The sequence below is a fragment of the Vombatus ursinus genome, unplaced genomic scaffold (assembly GCF_900497805.2).
Source record: "Vombatus ursinus unplaced genomic scaffold, bare-nosed wombat genome assembly UNPS02014802.1, whole genome shotgun sequence".
NCBI classification, from domain to species: Eukaryota; Metazoa; Chordata; class Mammalia; order Diprotodontia; family Vombatidae; genus Vombatus; species Vombatus ursinus.
The window spans coordinates 10,726,048-10,744,800 of record NW_020954580.1 but is presented as its reverse complement, the minus strand read 5'-3'; the positions used below and the strand labels follow the sequence as shown (position 1 = coordinate 10,744,800).

Genomic DNA, 18,753 nt, shown 5'->3' with positions numbered 1-18,753 from the left:
TATATTGTCATCCTTGTTATGAACAAAACTAGAGGACATAAAGAAATTGAAGTTAAATGGAAGGACAGGCCCTCCCACCACGTCTACAGCCATTGTTTCAGCTTTCTCTCCGCCTCCTATGAGTGCCAGCCCCAGACTATGGGTGGTTGGATAACCCCAGACAATATTGTTTTCCCTCCCCACATTCAGAATTGACCTGATAGTGGCATAGGGAGCTACAGTGGAGGCTGAAGATAGCAGGGCAGCTACTGGCCCGTAAGGTGGATGATGTCACTAGGTGCCACTTGAATATGAATATGCTAGAAATCTAAATATACTGGAAATATGGAACCATAGTTTATCAGCCCTTCATGTATTACTATGAAGTGCAAAAGTGGGAAGTCAAGCACAGAGGTGAAGGGGATCAATGATATAGACTTCTTTTTTGAGGATAAAGCTAATTTACACAGCAAAGAGACCAATCTGACATAGCATAGTTGAAGACTGGAATTTGATGGAGAGATTTATGGAGCAAGTAAGCTTTTAATACCTAAAGGCAGAATCTAAAGATCATAATTTTCTTTTGAATGAACTTCTACTAAATAAACCAGAAAACATACTGTTGAAATTAGGTTTGATTCCTTTAATGTTTGAAGTCTACACATAGTTGTACAGGCTCTCCTTCCACATCAGAAAGGAAAGTAGAAACTCACTGGTGCAGTTATAGACAGTGAATATATAGCAGCATTCATGTCATTCTAGTAGCTGAAGGGTCTGTTATTGGAAGCTGTATCAAATATATTCCAATTGGTAGAAGAGAGAGAACATTTCATTCAGCAGTTATTAAGAAAATGAAAAGAAGAAATTCTTCCTGAATAATCTCTGGAGATAGCTAAGATAGTGAAGGAATGATATAGTTATATCTGCCCATGTTTAGTAAAATAATTTAACAAATATGACACACACAGGTCAAAGTGGATATGTCAGAATAAGTGCAATCTCAAGGAATGAATTTTCTTGATCTTGATTATGAATGATTCCTAAGATCAGAAATCTTCTTCCATGCAGAGTTGATATATGGAAAAGTATTTATTATTCTTGTGGAAGATGTCCCATGAAAAATTAAAAACAAACAAACCAGGAATTCCTTATAGATTGAGAGATTTTCCAGATTTGTGGCTGACATTTCATAGACTATATTGAGCTTTAAAATACTACGAGACCTCCTCAATGAAATCCATAATCACTCTAAAAAGCATTGGCTTGATATGCACAATAATACAATGTAGTGAGAAGAGAGTCAATGAGTATCTGAAAGATGAAAATCAATGTTGAAACATACCTTCCACCTCCTGGCAGAGAAGGACAACTAGTTCAAAATGTTGTAGACATTGTCAGAGGACTTCATTGTATGGAATGATTTCTCTTTATTTGGTTTTGTTTGTTATAAGGGAAGGTTCCATTTGGAAGGAGCCATGGAGATTTTAGCAAATAGTGATGTTACAACAGAAGAAGTCAGCCTGATGAGAAACTGATGCCAATCTAGATGAACCTATAGAGGCTCACTGCATTTTGAAGTGTCCTATATAGTTGAGTTATTCTGGCTTGCTCTGGAGGAGCATAAAACATTTGCCCAGATGGGATGCTGGATTGAGTACTGGGCCTTGAGTCACGAAGACCCAAGTTCAAATCCAGCCTCAAATACTAACTACCTATATGGCTTTGGGTCGCTCACTTTGCCTTTGCTTGCCTCAGTTTCCTTAACTTTACAATGGGGATAAAAATAGCACCTACCTCCCAGGATTGTTATGAGCACTTAGCACAGTGCCTGGCACATAGTAGGTTCTATATGAATGCTAGTTTTCTTATTTAATTGTACAGTATCTCTCACATATCTTTCCTTTCTATCCCCATGGCAACCATGTTAGTTGAGGCTTTCCCCAACTCTTTGTCCTAACTGCATTCATTTTCCATTTAAATTCATCCTTCATATTTCTGCTCTAGCAATCTACCTTATATTCTCTCTGTTCAAATTACTCCTCTAATCTTTTTGAGACTCATTGGAAATATATCCCAGAGTACTGAACATTATGTTTCATCCAGGATGGATTCCAGGAAGTGTATTTCTTCATTGTGAATACATGATGTTATTATTGTGGATAATCCTTCAAATCAATCAACAAATAAGCATTTATTAACCACCTGGTATGTGTTGGGTACTGAACTAAGCTTCTGGGGTAGAGATTATATTAAAATAGTCCCTGAACTCAAGGAGTTTGCATTTAGAAGAATATATACATATATATATAATATAGAAGCAATTTGGAGATTATAGGCAAAATGAATAGAAGGCAGTTTAGGAGAGAGATTATCACTAGCTTCTGGGGAATAATAAGGAAAGGTTTCAAGTAGAAGGTCCAACTTGAGCTGAATTGGGAAGGAAACCAAGGATTCTGAGAGATGGAGGCAAGGAGGGTGAGCATTCCTGGTATGAGGGATGGACAGTGAGTGCAAAGACATAATGATGGGACATGGAGTGCCTTCTGTTATGAAAAGCAAGGAGGCCGATATGTCTGGGCTATAGAATATAAAGAATGATGTGTAAGAATACTGGAAAGATAGGAGGGGGCTCAACTGCCAAAGGCTTTAAAAGCTAGACAGAGTTGTATATATTTGATCTAGAGGTAATAGGGAGCATCTGGAGTTTATTGAGTAGAAGGTTGTTATGGTGAGACCTGCACTTTAGAAAATGACTTTAGTGAACAGTGATTTTGAGTGGAAAGAGACTTGAGTAGGAGTAGGATGACTGAATAGAAGGCTATTGCAAAAGTTCATGCAAGAGACAATAAAGGAGGCCTGGACTAGGAAATTGTATAGCACTTTTAATGGTCCCAGAGCTTCCCTGTATCTGTCCCTCATAAAAGCCCATATTTTTAATATTAATATTCTTTTGGTGAGGCTCTGTGGCTATAAATCATAGAATGTTATTATTTAATGGGAATCAGATTGCAGAGATACTAAAAGAACAACTATTGGTGGGGATAAGTGGACTACAGCATATCACCAATGAGAACTTGGGTGCAAAAAAGAGTGACATAATGACATTGAGCAAAGGTTCTACCAGAAAAATACATGTAGTAGTCAGATAAGATAGTGAAAACAATGAATGGCCCATGTGCTGCATTAGGATCCAGAAAACATTAAGGAACCTAGAAGAAAAGTCCCAGTTCATTGGGTTGATGCATCATGGAAGATTGATGAAAAGATATGGAGAACTTTTGCATAAGTTGAGAAGATTTGGCTGCACTGTGATCTACAGAGGTTGGAGGAGGGTGGAATGACCACATTGGTAAGATTATGTACCCATTGATACATCAAGATAAGAATCCATCAACAAATGAGTATTCATTAAGAACTTACTATGTACCAGGCACTGTTCTAGGTGTTGGGGATACAAGTACCAAAAACTGAACAAAGAATCCCTGTGTGATTAGCTTACATAATGGGGGGAACAAGTACATTTAAAAATATTTACAGATATAAAGTTAATGAATACATATATATATATATATCTGTGTATATATATACATATACTTACACAAAGTAGTTGAATAGCAGGAAATTTAGGATGGATGGCACGGCACAGTTGGGACATCAGGAAAGGCTCCATGTAGAAGGTGCTTTTTGAGCTGCATCTTAAGGGAAGAAAATGATCCTATAAAAAGCAAAGTTGAGGAAGGAGTGCATTCTAGGCACAGAAAACAGCCAGTGCAATAACAGAGAGAAGGGAAATGGAGTGTCATGTATGAGGAACTAGAGAAGATCAGTTTGGCTAGATTATAGATGTGGGAGGGGGAATAATGTTCAGTGACAGTGAAAAGGGATCAGATTGTATAGGCTTTAGTTAAAGTCTAAACAAAGTGGGCAGCTAGGTAGCACAGTGGATAGAACACCGGCCCTGAAGTCAGGAGGCCCTGAGTTCAAATTTGGCCTCAGACCAAACACTTGACACTTACTAGCTGTGTGACCCTGGGCAAGTCACTTAACCCCAATTGCCTAAAAAAAAAAGTCTAAACAGAGGAATTTCTATTTTATCCTAGAAGAGTCAGGAAATCATATGGTAAAAATCTAAGCTTAAGGAAAGTGATTTTGACAACAATATGTGGGTTGAACTTCAGTGGTGAGAGTCTGAAAGCAAGAAGACCAATAAGGAGAACGTTCAGCCTTCTCATCTGTATCTACTGGCTTCCCTGGCTTCCTTCAACTCCCAGCTAAAATCCTACCTTCTAGAGGAAGCCTTTCCCAGTCTCTCTTAATTCTAGCGCCTTCTCTGTGTTAATTATTTCTTTTTCATCTTGGACATAGCTTGTCTGAACATACCTGTTTTCATGTTGTCTCTCCCCATTAGGTTGTGAGCTCCTCCTGTCTTTTGCCTTTCTTTGAAGCCCCACAGTAGTATGTAGTCCAATGCCTGGCTCATAATAGATACTTAATAAATGTTTGATTGGCTGATTGTTACCATAATTTATGAGAGTTTATGAGGGTCTGAACCAAGGTGGTAGCTGTGTGAGCAGAGAGAAGGGGCCAGATGTGAAAGATATTGTGAAAGTAGAAACAGTGAAAATTTGGCAGTGGATTAGATGTATGCAATGAGGGAGAGTGAGGATTCTGGGATAATGTCAATGTTATAAACCTATGATACTGAAAGAATGGTGGCACCTTTGACAGAAATGGGGAAGTATGGGAAAGGATAGTGTTTAGAGTTAAATTTTGCATATATTAAGATGTCTCTTGGACATCCATCTTAAAATGTTTAGCAGACATTTGGCAATGCAGGAGTGAAATTCATGAGAGAGAATTTGGGCTGGACATAGAGTTTGGGGATCATCTGTAATGATGGTAAAACTTGGGCCAGCTAGGTGGCGCAGTGGATAGAGCACTGGTCCTGAAGTCAGGAGGACTTGAGTTCAAATCCAGCTTCAGACCAAACACTTGACACTAGCTGTGTGACCCTGGGCAAGTCACTTAACCCCAATTGCCTAAAAATAAAAAAATAAAAAATAATGGTACAACCTATGGGATATGATTGGGACAGTGAGAGAGACAATATATATAGAGAGAAGAAAAAGATCCTAGGACAGAACTTTAGTTAACACCCACGCTAGGAAGTTCACAGGATCAGACAGTTGTGAATCTCAAAGGATCACAAAGATGATGTAGTGCCACAATTTTTCAGATAAGGAAATGAACATCTATATAAGGAATGTGCCTTTTCCTGGTCCAGACAGTTATTTTCATTCCTTTGTATATGGAAAAAGTGCTTAAAGAATTACAGGTCATGGAATACATCTAAGCCTTCTCATGTAGCAGAACCCCCTCATAGGGATGAGAAAACTGAAATTCCAAGAAGTTAAAATGTGCAAATAATTTATCTCCTGCAAGTCAGGGAGAAGTGTTTAATATAATTTCACTAATAGACTTTGTACATTGTAAGCCCAAAATGGCAGTATGTATTTTCTTAGCTCAAAAAAGAAAAGAAAATTCTGGTATTGTATTACGATTTTGGATAGCACACTTTGGAAATGTATCGAGTGTAAATTTTCCATTTTAGAAGTATAACTATAGCTAAATGTCGCAAAAGCAATTGGATGGAAAACTCAGTAGGTGTAATCTTTCATGCCATCAAAGTATATTTGTGAACTAGGAAAATATCCAATTTTTGCAGCTTGAAATTTTTTATTAGATCTAAGGTAGTTTACCTTGATCTTTTTGTCTGCATGTGAATATACATACTTGTATTTATATTATTTTTTCCTTAAAAGATGGAAAGAAGTATGTCTTTCCACTTGTAAAGGTTTACAAGGAAAAATTATTCTATCCCCATTTCATTAAAAGACCTTGAATTTCTGCATTTTGTTTGTTGTCCAAGCTCAAAGAAAATGTATCAATCTCCAGGCATTTTATAGAAAGAAATGCAAATAGCATTTGGGTCAGTCATCCATTGATCCTGTGAAGGACAAATGATGTCAGGCAGTACTTACAACAAAAAGAAATTTCAATTTTGTTTACCTCTTCAGCAATCCAGCTTGATGTCAGCTACCATTTAGCTGGGCCAATAATATTGATATTTAATGTCAGTTCTTATTCATTACTGCACCTAGATGATCCATAAGTTACAACTTTTAGGTGTGATGTGAACTACAAAAAAGTTAACTGTGATCAAATTAAAAAAACAATAGAATAGCCAATAACAGAAAAATATAATAGGCTATTTTTTTCTTTTATGCTATGTTTGAGGTATCACTGTATTTTGTACAGATTTAAAGTTTGTTTTACGTTTCTCAAAGGTTACCATTATGGTAGAAAATACCTAGGATTTCACCTTTTTATAGTAGGTGAATTATCTTGAACACCATGTCCTAAAATAATATATATGGAGAGATTTATATTCATGAAAAATTATTCCAAAGTAAGAAAAACCAAAACTTTAATTTATATAATGATTCACTGTTTTCCTAGTGTTTTCATATATATTTTCTTATTTGACCCTCCAACAATGCTATGTGGTAGACAGCTTGACAGTTAAGTGGTACAGTGGATAGAGCACTGGTCCTGATCAGAGTTCTAATCAATTCACTTACTTGCTGTCTGCCTCAGTTTCTTAAAGTGTTAAAACAAAGAATAGATATTAATTATCCACATATTATACATGAGAAAATTGAGAGGCTAACTAAGGTATACAACATTGTTCTGCCAATAAGTTGTGTGGTAATGTGTTGTGTGGTGCATTATTCATTCGACAAACATTTATTAAATGGCTACTGTATACCAAGTGTCACAGATAAAAAGAGGCAAAAAATAGTCCGTGATCTCAAGGTGTTTATATTCTGTTGGGATGTGTGTGTGTGTGTGTGTGTGTGCCTAGCAACTACACCATCTCAGAGATTTATGATGTGGCACTGACTGTCATAGGCAGTTATATTTAAAACCAGACATAGTCCACTTCCTGTCAGGGCATTGTGAGTTTTCTTTTGTAGCCCACTTTCACCTCCCATAATTTTCCTCCATGACCCTGACATGATCTGAGTTCTTAATATTCCTTTATACAACAGTATATTAAACATAGATAATGTATCTAAATCTGGAGCAGAGAGGGGCTTATGAGGCCATTTGGTGCAAACTCCACTGGTTGGTTAATATCTTTGGGACTACCATATTGGGTCTGGGGCTATGAACATAGTGATTCCAGTGTTGCAACTCAAGTCTTTTTCTTAAGCATGTAGTACCCTTTCCACTGCACCACATTGTTTTGAGAGAGAGAGAGAGACACACACACTCAGAGACAGACAGAAGCAGAGAGAGAAGAGGAGAGGAGAGAAAAGGAGAACAGTCTATTACCTATATTACTGCGAATAAAATAATTACAAAAGAAAAGTTCATATAATTATCAACAAAGGCGCAAGTATTTTCAAAGAACTAGAAGATTATTTGCAAGAAAAGAAAATAAATCTAGATACCATATGTGTCTTCATCTAGTTTTGTTTTGTTATGGGAAGTTTAAGATTGTCATTGACTAGAAAGAACATTTTAAAAGTTAAGTTTTCTTAGTGATTTTTGGTTTTATGTCATAGTCTTTTCCTGACATAGTCTCTTTCTCTGCTTGAACAGTCTCCAGAATTCAGCCTTTCCTTATAACAGAAAAAATACTTTTGCACCAAAAACAGCTACTATAATGACTTCTTCTTCATGTGCATCCAACATTCTCCCTCACTAGTTCCCTACCTCTGCCCCAAATAGGGAAGTATGTTTAATTATTTGTTCTTTGGGACCAACATTATACAATGCAATTATTTAGAGTCTGGCTTATTTTGGTGTTCTCTTTCATTTATATTACTTTAGGCAGTAATAGTGTTCTCCTGGTTCAGCTTACTTTATTCTATATGAGTTCATATAACTCCAGGAATTATTTTCTTCTTACTTTTTTTCAAAACATCTTTAAATTTTTACTGACTGTTTAAATTTGTGATGATTCCATGAAGGAAATGTGACACTGTTTTCCAATCCCCAGTTCTCTCAATAAATTATGTAATTGCATAATTTACAAAGAAAAGGCAGCGTGGCATAATGGATAAAGGGCCAGCCTTAGAGTCAGGAAGACGAGGGATTAAATCCAATCTGTGACACAGACTAGTTTTGTGACCCTGGGCAAGTAATTTAACCCTTCAGTCACCTCCCCACCCACCAATGCTAAGTCTATAAATTACAGAAAAGTTGCAGACCTGTATCCATAGAGAAAAGTTTCACACTGGGAGATTATTATAGTAATGAAATCACAGGTTAATAAATACTGCCACCCCCCCAAAAAAAGGAAATGCTTTTATATAATCAAAGAGAATGTCACATCAATTTTCAAATAATTTTAAAATTGTAATAAAAATTTAAAAAGCAGTGCTGCTTACATAGAATTTTGTTTTCAGTCATTTCAGTCCTGTCTGACCCTTTGTGCCCCCATTTGGGATTTTTCTTGGCAAAGATAAAGTGGTTTGCCATTTCCTTCTCTAGCTTATTTTACACATGAGAAGCTGAGGCAAACAGGATTAAGTGACTTGCCCAGGGTCACACAGCTAGAAAGTGCCTGAGGCCAATTTAAATTCAGGAAGATGAGTCTTCCTAACTAGGCTCAGCACTGCACTATCTAGCTGCCACACTTACAAAGGACACTGGAAACAGAAAGGCATTTTCAGGTTTCAGATTAGGTTTGGTGGAATGAGTTGCATCACTAAGATAGCCAGTATTCCGTTCTGCTTTGCCTAATGGCACAAGTTCTGGATAATAGAAAAACTAAGGTCAGAAATGATGCAGTTTAGGGTTCAGGGGTGCTGGGACCCCAAAATCACATCATGGGTCCCACCCAAAAGAATTCAACCCAAGCCTTCTTTCAGCCAAAGACAGGGTTTATTGGAACATCCATCATATTGGGAAGACTCTTAAGGAGTCTGAACATTAGTAAGCTATTAGCTAGATTTTAAGAATCAGAGCAGTGGCTAAATTTTAGGAATCTGAGCAGTGGCTAGATTATAAGAATCCCAGCAGTGGCTATATTATAAAAATCAGAGCATCTTAATGGAGACAAGGTGGACCTTATATACAGAAAGACTGTGGGAAGGACGTAGGAGTGGCCAAGTAATCTATGATGTAATAGAATTCCAGGGAAATGGAGGATCTAGGAGTGGCTAAATAGTCTGTGGGTAATAGAATTCCAGGGAAAATGTAGCTTAGATAGGACCAAGGGTGGGAAGTGACCTGGGGCAATAGACAGGCAAGACAATGAAGGGCTAGGTAGGCTAGGTCAAGGATAATAGAATTGGGGGATTGGGTGCAGCCAAAAGGAAAGGCCAATTGACAGAATCATGGTCTCAGGGGAACGCCAGAGATCTCCTTTATCAAGTGGGAGAATTCAAGGACAGTCCAAAGATTTTCTAGGGCCCATAGACAAATGGGGCCCAAATTGGGGCAAAGGTCTCACTTTGGGCCCATATCCTATCAAGAAATACCAAGTAGTTCGAGGCTATGTGATATAAAAAGAGCTGGTTAATTCAGTTAAAAAATCAGGTACCCTAGTAATCCAGCTTCATGAAGGCCCCAAAGTGGGAGATTTCCCTGTTTTTCTTTTTAAACTTATCTTGATAGTGTGACATCACACAGCAACCCCCATTAAAGCAGTGAGTATGTTCTACTCGCAGCTCATCTTCACCAGAAGTCATGTATACCAGAGGAAGAACCTCATTTCCCTGTTGATAAAAGTAAATTGTGACCTCTTCATTTGTTTCTTTTGTGTGTATTCATAAAGCCATATTCTCTCTATGTTTAAGTTAGATTAAAAAACATTGCTGAATTCTTTTAGGCCACCACAACTGTCAAGGCATTAAAATTCCATGAAGCTTATTTTTGGAGAGGACCCTTTTTTGTGAAAACATGGCCTTTGAGGTGATAAGATGATCTTTGTTAAAGATATAGCATGTTTATGCTGTATTCAGCCCTTCAGGTGAGATCAGAGGAGCACAGCAAGCATTGTAAGGTAACCTAGGTCAACCTTGATGACACCTGAGGGAAGAATGGATGAGACCCCTAATCATAACCACAGAGACTTATCTAGAGCAATAGTTCGCAAGTTGCAGTCTGTGACCATTGCAGGTCGCTGAGACAATTTCAGGAGGTTTATGAGGTAAAAACCATGTCATAAGAGTACTAAGATGTTTTTGCCTATTAATTTTAATATGTTAAATATTGATAGATATAACTGATGTAAACAAAAGCTCTTTGGGCTCTTCAATAATTTTTAAGAGTTTAAAGGTGTCCTAAGACCAAACATTTTGAGAATCACAGCCTTAAAGTATCCAAAGTACCAGAGTATCTAGAATTGTGCTTGCACATGGCAGTTGTTCAATGATAACTACTAATTAGATTATTCATTAATTTAGGAACATTGGGAAGCTATTTGTATTTTAAAAATAGATTTATATGAATATAAACATATAGGTTTGTGTGTATGTATGTGTATATATTATTTGCCTATATATCTATATAGGTATGTATGTTATATACATATTATTATTTGTATTTATATATAAATTTATGTATGCATATTATATACATTTATATGTGTATATGTACACACACACACACATATATATATATATATTTATATAAATTCATGTAAGCATATACACACATAAATATTTCCCCCAAATAATAAGACTCTCTGAGGATATCATTTAAAGATAGGAAAAGCCTTTGGATTGTACTTTAATTATATAGTTGTGCTTGTGATCCTATAAATGTAAAGAATTACATAGGTGTTCAGATAATAGAAGACATTAAAAGATCATAATATATGAGGGAGAAATGTTAAATGAATCACACATTGTCTCTGAACTACATAATCAGAAAAAAAATTGTCGCACCAATTTGCTCTTAAGTGTAATTACAAGAAAACTTGATTATCTTTTTAAATGTGATTTTGTTTGCTTAATTGTATGTTCTTGGTCAAATGTGACCCAATGTATCCCTACTTCAAGAAGTGACTGCTGCTTAGCATGCAAAACTACAAGCAGTGCTGAAGACTTTGCCCTTCCTTCTCCGAGGAGAAGAATTAATTTGTACATCCCAAGCAGGCACTGCAGCAAGAAAAAAAAAGGTTTTAAAAATTACACCTCCTGGCAGGATGAGTTATACTTTCCTATAGCAGATTTATAATGTGGGCTTGGGGCCCAGCCTAACTCTTTTTCTTTTTTTTTCATCTTTTAAAAAATTTCAGCAACTGACTTTAAAAACTCAAAATTTTACTCTCCAGAAGAAATTATATTAAAAAAAAAATCTGGAATTCAGTCAATAGCTATATACATCTTCCAAAGTTAGCCAAAATGATTTTTTAACTCTTTTAATACATAATATCAGTTTTCATGTTACTTTTTTATGGATTGGGGACCTACCTGCATAACAAGTTAGTGATTCCCAAGTACCTTTTGTCTTTGTTTTCACATCTGTCTGCAAGCTGAATGGCATCTCTGTCAACTGTCTGGTTCTCATGGAACCTTAAATATGGACTCATTTTTCCATTTTGGTGAGCGTTGGGAGAATTGTACTTCCATGATCAAAGGGAAAGAGCGTGGGTAGATACTACATTCTACCAAGAAAAAAGACAGACCATTGGTCTTAGTTCAGATACTTTAACATAAAAGCTTGTATTGATCTTTTTTTTCTTTTTTAATAATTTTTTTCAATTAAAAATTTATTTTCTTTCCACCCATTTAAAAAAAAAAAGGAAAACAAAACTCATAATATGTATGTGTAGTAAATAATAAGACTCCAGACTCCAAGACTCAAGACTCCAGAGGACTGAAGGTGAATCACACCCCCACCTTCCCACCTCCTACCAGTGAGGTGATGGACTTAAAATCCACAATGATACATGAATGTTTGGATATAGCAAATATGGGGATTTGTTTTGTTGAATCATGAATTCTTATTGTGAGGAGTTTTTTTTAATTAGGAGATTGGTGGAAGTGGCATGTGGGAGAGCAGATAAATTTGTAAAAAAAAATTAATTAATTTTAAAAAACAAATATGCATAGTCAAGCAAAACAAATTCCCACATTGGCTATGACTTGAAAATATATCTTGTTATGTACTGTGAGCTCATCATCTCTTCAGAACCATTTTTGGTCATTGTGTGAATGTAAAAAGTCTGCCTGTAACATAAGATTTTTGAAAGAAACCATCCTACTAAAAAATTCTCTAATTATGTTTTACATGATGAATAATGGATATATATATATATATAGATAGATATATGTAGTGTATGTATATATAGATATATGTAGTGTATATATATATGTAGTGTGTATATATGTGTGTGTGTGTGTGTGTGTGTGTATATTATATATATATATATATATACTATTTGTAACTGTGAGTTTATAATTCATTTTTAAGTTACTGACCCAATAATTTAGCATCTACAGAAAAAAATGCTTGTTAAACCAAAGTGTCATGGTAGAATGACTGAACAATCTGGTATAGTAAAAAGAGTTCTACATTTGTAGTCACAGGACATTCATTTCATGTCCAACTTTGACAGCACCTATGAGACTTAGGTAGGGCCTTTTAACCTCTGTAAGCCTCAGTGTTTTATCTGCAAAAAAAATAGGAGCTTGTTAGACTAGATGATATTTTCAATCCCTTCCAACTCTAAATCTCTGATTCTATGTTTTGCTTTCTATATATGAAAAAAAATCACATTAGAGATCTTCCTTAAGATTAGGGTTAAAATTACTAAAACTAGTTAGTAGAGAGAGAAAATGCCATTATTTCTATTGAGCTAAATCTTCTGGTACAAAAAAAAAAGAAGTACTGCCATATAGTCCTTCTAAGTCTTACCAGAAAAAGCATAATATTTACTATTTTGCTGCAATTTGTAAAAATACTAATAATTATTATTATTCTCTTCCCACTTTAATATAGCAACAACAAAAGCATGTTTATGAAACATGCATAATTGTGACATAAATACTATGGTGACCTAAATTGTCTTTGTGATATTTGCTGTGCCTGTGTCCAGAATTTATGGAATTGATAGCATGCTAATACCAAATAAATTCATCACAGCTTATCATGGTGATGTTATTACAGTAAATACCATATTAATCAACAATAATTGACTGCATTAAAATAGAATATGGCCAAGTGGAGTAACACCTTAGGTTACTGGAACAATAAATAAAATGGGTTTAATGGGTCTACACAAGCTACATTTTCTGTAATGATCAATGAGCTCAAAAAGAACATTTTTATTTTAGGAAAGAACATCAATATTAATTCTGGAAATTTCAGAAAAACAAAAAAATGGCTATTCCTCATATATCTCTGTAACTTTAAAAATGAGGTTTTCTAAGTGCTTTGGAAATTGGATTTGGTTCTTACATCTATGAAATAAGTGAGTTGTAAGACATCCTCAATTCCTTACTCCCAGGCCAACCATCTGACCTTCTGTCAAGATGGGGTGCTACTCATGCTTCCAAAGAGTCTGTACCTCATTGTTTCGCTTTGATTGGTCCTGAATTATAAAAGAGCTAAATTCATAGTTAAAAAGAAAAACAGATTGGTTATTTTAAGTACTCATATTATCAAAATTGTCATCTTTAGCATACTGTTTCAGATGTAGTCCCATCTACAAGTTCAGTGATGTTAGACTTCTTATGCAAATTTATGCAAAAACTGCTCCAAGTTGATACTGTGCTGCTCTCTTCAAATCCCATGAGGAATGTCTTACTTAACAGAGGAGAAAGATCCCTTGTGTTTTACAGAGCAAGACAGAAAATGTGGAGTACATGTTGAGGAAAAAAAAATGAGCTATCCTTTCAATGTGGGAGTGATGGAAGGGAAGCAGAGTGTGCATTCCAAAATTACTGAAATTAAATATCTATTAATACACCTACAAGAATTCCTAAAGTGCAGTATCAAGGGTTACTATATTACATTTTATTCATCTCCTAAGATTTATGAATTAGTCAGACCCAAATGATATCATTATAGACAAAAAAACCAATAGTTTTATTATCATTACACTGTAACAACGCTGTAACTTACTTTCAGAGATTGTGTGCAGAGCTCCCAGCTGAGGTCTTAATGACCACAGACAAGTAGAATAGTGGAGAGGAGGGAGCAAGATATTTCAGAAGAGGATGAAACAGAGTAGCTTGAAAATGAAGGATCAGTGATAGAATTCAGAGGACCATACATGGGGGATGAGAAGTTGTTGCAGTTAGCATGTAAGGTCAGAGAAGCTGAAGTACTAAAAGTGTTTTTAATGTTGTTTATATAAACAAAAATGAAGATAAATCATCCATTGGTTCTGTGACCTCATACGTGCAGTTGTTTCCTTTAAGATTGCAAACTATAACCTCTACTGTCTGTGAAATTTGAGTACCTGCTCCCAATGGAACTTAACATCTCAGATCCAGAACTCTAGTACTCACATCTAGGTTGTGGGACTCCAGGGTCCTTTGCTTTTGAAGCATTATAGATTAGGAATTGAGTGCCTATGCCACAGGTGGACTATTTACTGGGTATCCCTTACCTTTTTGCCATCTTATTTTGGGATTAAATTTTTGAGTGGATGCATACTATGCATTCAACTAAGCCCTTGGGGATCTGACCAACACAGTATTCTACCATGAGAGCACAACCAAGCCTAGCCCTTGGTGAGTTAAAACTACAGAGCATCAACATTGACTCTGTGCTTCAAGGACCCTGGAATGGGTGCACCTTTTTTCTTTCCTAAATACTGGCAGGCAATTCCCAGCTATTACTTCACCTAATCTGTGTTCCACATTGATTAAATCAAATTCCTCCTCACTTTTATTCCTAGCCACCTGTTCTTTCAGAGTTCATATTTTCTCTTGCCATCCTACTCTATTTAGATTTCCAAGAATCCTATTTTATTGTTAACAACATCCTTTTATTTCATACTTTTTCTATTTTCTTGTAATGAAAGAATGACTAACAAAACTGTAGTTAGTCAGACTTCTTTGTCATATTTTTTTCAAAAATGAATGAAATGAGCCTGTCACTTCAAGAAAAACAACTGACAATATTTGTTGCCAATGATAAAATTGAAATGAAAATTAGAATTTGGAAAATTCGTATCTCCCACTGTGGGTTTGACATCTTCCCAATATGTAAAGACTTTTCTGATGAGATGGGTGATGGCGTTTGTGAATTTTGATATTGTATAATGAAACATTTGAAGATCCATTTGAAGTGCAAAATAGACCAATGGATTTAATATAACTGAGTAAGAAAAGTTCATTGACATTTGCAATTAGCCTTTAAGAAACCACTTAATGAGTTTTGGTGTAGTATCAAATAAGAGTAACAATAATTATCTGAAAAGACCATTAAAATATTCCCATTTTCAACTACATGTCTATACGAGGCCAAATTTTCTTCAAATACTTTAACCAAAACAGTGTTAGAGCATATTAATGCAGAAACAGATGAGATTCCAGTTGTCTTCAAATAAGCCAGATGTTAAAGAAATTTATCAAAATGTAAAATATTGTCATGTTTCAAAATAACTTTTTAGAAAATAATTATTTTTGATAAAAACATTATTTATGTTTACAGGTAATAGGTTTATTATTGTTATTTTAAATTAATAAATATATATTTACCCATTTCAGTTTTAATTTGTTAAATATTATTAAATTAAGTATTACTCATTGTCTATAGTGCCCTTTTGGAAAGATGTACATTCCCTGCTTATCTATTTTAATTAGAGTTATTTTTGCTTTTGCTTTGTCTGAGATCATGATTGCCATGCCTGCTTTTTTTCTAATTTCAGCTAAAGCATAATAAATTCTGCTCTGGCCCTTTATTTTAACTCTGCTTCTGTTTCATGTGTGTTTCTTGTAACCATTAGCTGGATTCTGGTTTCTAATCCATTCTGCTATTCACTTATATTTTATGGGTGAATTCATCCCATTCATATTTACAGTTATAATTGTGAATTGTACATTTCCTCCCATCTTCTTTTTTTATGTTTAACCTCTTTATTCTGCTCCTCCTCTGAAATCTGTTTTGCTTCTGACCACTTCCTTCCTTTATCCATCCTCCCTTTTATTATCCTCTTTTCTCTTATTCCCTTTCCTTTGTATTTCCCCGTTTAGTAAGATAGCTATCAATACACAATCGTGTGTGTGTGTGTGTATTTGTGTATGCATTCCCTCTTTAAATCACCTTAGATGAGAGTGAGGTTCAAGCATTGCCCACCCATTTCCATTTTCCTCTACACTTTAAAAGCTTTTCTTTACTTTCCTCTTTTATGTGAGATAATTTTCCCCATTTTGCCTTTCCCTTTCCCCTTTAACCAGTGCATCCAGCTTTCTCACCCATCCATTTTTTAGACCATCCCAACATAATCAATTTACTCCTGTGCCATCTGTATTTGAAATCCTTCTAATTGCCCTAATAATTATAAAATTCTCAGAATTTACTTGTGTCATCTTCCCATATAGAATGTAAACATTTTAACCTTATTGAGTCCCTTAGGATTTTTATTCCATCTTTAACTTTTCATGCTTCTTTTGAGTGTTATATTTGAAAATCATATTTTCTATTAAGTTCCAATCTTTTCCTCAGGAATGCTTGAAAGTCCTTTATTTCATTAAGTATTCATTATTTTTATGTGTGTGAAGGATTGTGCTCTGTTTTGCTGGGTAGGTGATTCTAAGTTGTAATCCTAGTTCTTTTGCCTTCTGGAATATTACATTCTAAGACCGCCATTCCTTTAACATGGAAGTTGCTAAATCTTATGTGACTATAGTCACTATACCTGACTACAGTTCCACAATATTTGAATGGCTTCTTTCTGGCTGCTTAAAGTATTTTCTATTTGCCATGGGAGCTCTGAAATTTGGTCATAATATTTGTGGGAGTTCTCATTTTGGTATCTCTTTCACAAGGTGATCAGTGCAGTCTTTCATATTTTCTTCTATTTTTTTTAAATTTTTTACTTTGTTTTATTGTTTCTCTATGTCTCATGGAATCATTAGCTCCACTTGCCCAGTTCTAATCTTTAAGAAATTATTTTCTTCAGTGAGCTTTGTGCATCTTCTTCCATTTAGCCAATTCTGCTTTTTAAGGTGCTATTTTCTTAAGTATTTTTGTGCCTCTTTTTACCAAGTTGTTAATTATAATTTTCTTCCCTCACTGTCTTTTTTAATTTTATTTTTCTCTGCCACTCTTATTTGAATTTAAAAATTACTTTTGGTTCTTCAGGAATTTTTGTTGGGCTTATGTCCAATTTACATTTTTTTTTCCTTTTGAGGCTTTGCTTATAGCTATTATGACATCATTATCTTCTTTTGAGTTTGTCTTAATCTTCCCTGTCTCCTTAGTAATTTTTTGTGGTCAGGTTCTTTTTTTGTTTTTTTGTCATTTGTTCATTTTCCCTGCCCATTTCTTGATTTTGAACTTTATAAAATTGCACTCTATTCCTGGCATGGGCAGGGGGGAGGGAGAGGAGTATTGGCACAAGAGGTTTTTTTGCACTGCTGTTTTCAGAGCTAGTTCTGGGGATTGGGAGTTTTGGGTGCTTTCAGGGTGATATGATCTGGAAATAGGCATGCCTACTGCTCTCCTGGTCTGGGCTCTGGTCCTTATCCAGGAAGAGTTCTGATCCTTGCAACCTCAAGTGCAGCCACTACTCCTTAGGATACCTCCTCCCTTTGGACTAGAAGCAATACAGTTCCTCAGGGCCCCTGCTCCCTTGGGATCACAGTCAATACTGTTCCTCAGGGTTCCTGATCCCTTGTGATTGAAAATGAAACTGTTTCTCATGGCCCCTAGTCCCTGATGATCTCTAATGTTCTTCTTCACCCTTGAATTGTTACCTGGAAGCAAGTATAGACAATGGAGTTGACAAACAGTATCTGATCCTATGTCCAGTGCTAGCACTGGAGTCCTCTGTAATTTTTTCTGACCCACTTTCAGGACCTCTTACTATCTCTGGCTTATGAGCTCCTTAAGCTGCTACTGCAGCTGTCTTCACCACTAAGTCCCACCACTGGTATCTCTCCTTCTGACCTCTCAAATTTTCTTGGGCTGGAAAAATGTCTCACTTTGACCTTTTGTTAGCTCTACCTCTCCAGAACTTGATTTTAGGTTGAGGTTTTAAAGTTGTTTGGAGGAACAATATTGGGAGAGCTCAGCTACAGTGCATCCTCTACTCTATCATCTTGGCTCTGTTCACAGACCAAGATTCTAACATGTTAAATATTGATAGATATAACTGACATAAACAAAAGCTCTTTGAGGTCCTCAATATTTTTAAGAGTGTAAAGGTTCTGAGACTAAAAAAAAAAGTTTGAGAAATGCTGCCTTAAACAATTTATAAATTGGGGAATGGCTCTTATTATTTTAAGTTTGAGTCATTTCCTTATACAGAGTTCTAAAAGCTTATGTGTAGTTTTCAGCTATTAAACTCCTAGAATAGGACCTTAATCAGAAAAAAAAAATGCTTGTTGCAAAGATTTTTCCCTATTGTTTCCCTTTTGATTTTAGCATTATTGGATTTATTAATGCAATTTTTTTTAATTTTATGTACCAAAATCATCCATTTTATTTTCTATGTTACTCTCTATCTCTTGTATGGCTATGAACTTTTCTTCTATCCATATCCCTCGTAGGAATTTTTTTTTTTCATTTCTCTAA

The 18,753-nt window shown here is 35.4% G+C and overlaps 1 protein-coding gene across 2 annotated transcripts in view; it reads left to right on the top strand.

Moving 5' to 3' along the window:
* The window catches only part of SPAG16 (sperm associated antigen 16), a 1,197,624-nt gene that overhangs the window by 867,882 nt on the left and 310,989 nt on the right, over positions 1-18,753 (top strand). The window lies entirely within an intron of this gene.